We start from the raw sequence: 4,285 nt of genomic DNA, 5'->3' as shown, positions 1-4,285 counted from the left end.
GTTTATAATTATTTGCCCTCAAAATCAGGTTTCTGTTTAGATATATTTGTGTTACCACTTTGCAAAATTTCACTTTTCTCTGGAGATTTTGCCCACAAAATGTCACATATCAGTGTAAGTCATAAATGAAACTTATTTAACATTCAAACTCCTTAGCTTATCTTACCAAGCCATTCACAATCTTACCTTATTTACCCTTTCAGACTAAACTTGTCAAACTGTTACTTCATACAAGAGGTGTGCTCATGCATGTTTAGCGATCAGCTTTCTGAAGGGGGTGGGAAACAAACCAACTACCATCACCAACACCACCAACACCACCCAGATTTGTTGTCTTCGCCAATTGTAGGGGTGTATATACTTCCACAATGGCCAATTTCAAACTACCCATAAGATAGCAGAGAATGCAGACAGGAAGAGATATGCATAGTTGGTTCTCACGAGTGAGCTGACACTGGCACACCACTGCCTCTGACACGCATACACACATCAATGTTATAACCATAACAGGGTATCCATGATTTTATAAACACAATAGCACTCTCAAACCGGTCTGCCTTTGCTCATGTTGCTAATGCTGCCGATAATACCCACCCACATGTGTACTGGCAAACTTCTACTTTACCTCCAAGGCTCAGGAAAGAGAATTTTAAAAGTCCAACCTTCATTCATAATTTTGCCATCACCAGCAAAGGGAAGAATTAATTACTCCTTTTTTCTTTTTTCTGTGTTCACTTAGCACTTTAGTGATAATTTACTAAACACTATTACATTGCTTATTTGCAAATGTATTTGTGTATGCCTTGCATAGCTCCTGACACATAGTAATTAATACATTCATATTTCACTATTCAGAAAAAACACTCCAAGTAATTGAAAGCCCAGCATTTTAGGAAACAGGACAAACAATATTTTGCAATAAATAAATAAATTAGTAAAAATAACTTAAGACTAATAAAAATTTTACAAAAATTATTTTAAAGGTAAAATATTCAAGTAAGGGTATTTATCATGTAGCATTTTTGTTTATAGAACGTAATACTTAATATATTAATTTTTACTTAATTCTTACATTAAAAAAGGCTAAAAAAAACTAGCAGAGGTAAACCAACATACTTTAAATCAGAGAGCTAATTATTAATAAAGTCAAGATAGAAATTTTTCTAATCTGCCCTTTCTACTGAAACATGAAGTCAGTCTAATCTATACCAAAAAGCACTATCAGCTTCCTACAGCACTGTAAACTCAACAGTCATTTAATAAATATTACTAACTTTCCCCAGCCCAAGCCTGGTAAAAAAACAATTCAGTAATACACATTTAATTCATCTTAGTCTTTCAAGTTTTGATAAACAAATACAGAAATAGCACCTGAAGAACATGATAAAATTACAAAAGTGTATAATTTTCTAATTCAGCGGTATGGTATTAACTCAATCGTTCATCAGATATGTATTGAGTACCTACTACGTAATATCTAACATTTCGGGTCTCCTTACTATGTGTCAGGCAGTATGCCAAACACTTTATGTGTATATATTACATATATATTATATTTTTCATTCTTATAATCACTTGAAGCAGGTACTATTATTATCTAAATTTTTTCAGGTATAGCTTAGCAAGTTGAAACAATGTGGCGAAGGTCACAGAACTAATACTTGGCAAAGTTGAAGTGTAAACCAAGGCTGACACTTCCACTATTACCTATTGATATTATGAAATACTGCTTCATTTTTGTTGTAGAAATAAAACAATTGAAGACTCTTAGCACTAACAACAACAAACTGTCATTTAGATACCGGGGATAAAAGAGTTAGAGTAACTAGTCCCTAACTTCCAAAGAGTTTAAGGTCTGTTCAGCAAGACAGGAGGACATTGACATAAATATATTTAAATAAAGATATGTTTGTGATTAAAAATGTTTCAGAAATTCAGAAAAGACGAAATTTACTGGCAACTGAAACAAGTGGGTGTCAAAATCTGAGGTAGGTGTCAAAGGAAGAGTAGAAGAGAACAGGAGGAAAGCATTTCAAAGAAGCTAAAAAAAAGGGTCACATTCAAGATGATGTGTCACCCAAAGTTTGTAAGTCATTGCAACTTGGAGGTGAGGGGTGGGGATAGGACTACAATCCAGATCTGAATACTGAAGCCTGGAGACAGGATGGTAATAGGGAAGTGAATTAAAAGAATGTACTGCAAACATCTTCATGAAGGTGCAGTAAGATTTTGTGAGTAAAGATAAAAGGACTCCAAAGTTTGTAACCCCAGTGACTAGGGGGTGGGGACGGAAATGAGGATATCTGAGAGAGAAATACTAGTTTGTTAGTGTGGATAAGCCCTTTGTTTGCAAATTTTCTTTTTTTCTTTTTTGGGGGGCATTCTGGCAAAAACTGGAAAGCCTGCTAGACAAATTCTAAAAGAGCTGTAACACTTCTAAAAATGAGGAGACATAAAAGCTTCCAAATGGAAATGACTAGCAGGTAGCCAGGGATTTTTGTAGAAATGGATTCAGGAGAATGGTTTGGATCAGTAGAGTCTTATGTACATAGAAGTAATCGAAAATGTCTTGTGGGACGATGAAAATCTTGACTAAATACTATTACAGAAAAGTAAGGGCTAAACCTTTGGGTAAATCAACATTTAGGGGGTGGGAAGAGGAAATGCAACCAGTAAAGGGGACGTTTTTAAGAATCAGCAAGTGTTCAAAAAGTCAAAATGAGAAATGATGCCGTGTATTCTGGCCAGTAGCACTAAGTACTAAAAAGAGATCCACGAAGACAAGAACTAAAAAAAGACTCTTGCTTTTCACACCTGATTGAAAGTGTTCTTGTAGAATACTAACACGATGAGTTGTACAGAAATCACATTGCTTTGAGTGAAGAACAGTGAAGAAATCAAGGCAGAAATATAGATCCTTTTTATAGTGAGCTAAGAGCAGAGGTAACAGAATGTGTGAAAGTTTTTTTTCCAAAGTTGGAGGATTCTTGGGTACATTGGAGCAGAAAACCCAAGACTGGGACAAAGACAGAGAGAATAAATACAGATGAAATAAGGTTCTTGAGAAAGCAAGAGGACGTGATGAAGTTAAAGGAACAGTTGCAGGAACCAACAGTAGACTGCAAGATAATCACCCGTTCCTTCCTATGAGGCCCTGGAAAAGAAAGGAGCAGAGAACATATTTTGCAGTTCAGAAAAGGGTATAGTTATTAGGCAAAAAATATCCTTTTGATAATGTACCTACATCCAAATTCAGTCTGCCTGCCAAGTCATCACAATCATTTAATGGAAAGGCTTCCCCTAAAGGGAGCAGGTGTGATTGGAACCAATTCAAGTGTAAAGGAGTAGACACTTCCTTTGGCAGTCTCCCACCTTTCTTCTCCCTCTTCTTTCTATCACATCCTGCAGGTGCCAGTGGCCCCCCACTGAGGAACTACATCCAGGTCTGCTCCCTGGGGATAATTCTCAAGACTGTACTTATTAAAAATTTAGGCCATTGTTGTTTTTTGCTTATCTGTCAAGAAAATGCTATTATTTTATTGGGTCTCCTAGCAGCTAAATTATTATCACCTTTTTCTCCTAGGGCATTTCTTCCAAGCAAAGAATTTTCTATAACAAAATCTTTAGCCCAAAGGAATGTATAGAGTTTCTGGTGCTGGAGCAGTCCACTTAGAGACTTTTTGTCAGGGGTAGAGGATCCTGATGAAGGTCGCTTCAAAATTACATGATATGGTTAAAATCTACATGGGCTCGATGTCTTAGGAACCTAGAGAGGTGGTTGAATAGAGTGTATGAATGACTGCCTGACACATATCAGTGCTGATTAAATAGCAACCAGTATTGTTTATAACAATCAGTGTAATTAATCATTGCTCTCAGTTTTAAACCCTTTAAAACTACTTTATTAGAGAAAATAGGATGAGAAATTCCAAGTGTGGAGAAGGTCTGTATTGAGTCAGAATTCTCTGAGAAACAAAATTAATGGAATAGATAGATAGATAGATGATGGATATATTTATTTCAAGGAATTGGCTTATACGATTATGTGGTAGGGCTCAGGTGGGCAAGTTTATACTCTCGGGCAAGAGCTGATGATGCAGTCTTGAAGCAGAATTTCTTCTTTCTCAGGGAAACCTCAGTTTTGCTCTTAACACCTTTTTACTAAATGGATGAGGTCCATCCACATAATGGAGAACAATCTCCTTTATTTAAAGTCAACCCATTGTAGAAGTTAACCACATCTACAAAATATCTGCACAGCAGTATCTAGTATTTGACTGCATAT

The 4,285-nt window shown here is 36.0% G+C and overlaps 1 non-coding gene across 1 annotated transcript; it reads right to left on the bottom strand.

Annotated features, from left to right (window-relative positions):
* Positions 1-2,374: 2,374 nt before the first annotated feature.
* Positions 2,375-2,436, bottom strand: LOC119470228. Its single transcript, XR_005199111.1, has one exon. It is a non-coding gene; the product is annotated as a U7 small nuclear RNA (small nuclear RNA).
* Positions 2,437-4,285: the final 1,849 nt, after the last annotated feature.

Source organism: Cebus imitator, unplaced genomic scaffold (assembly GCF_001604975.1).
Source record: "Cebus imitator isolate Cc_AM_T3 unplaced genomic scaffold, Cebus_imitator-1.0 Scaffold24, whole genome shotgun sequence".
In the NCBI taxonomy this organism is placed as follows: Eukaryota; Metazoa; Chordata; class Mammalia; order Primates; family Cebidae; genus Cebus; species Cebus imitator.
This window is presented reverse-complemented; position numbering and strand designations above follow the sequence as displayed.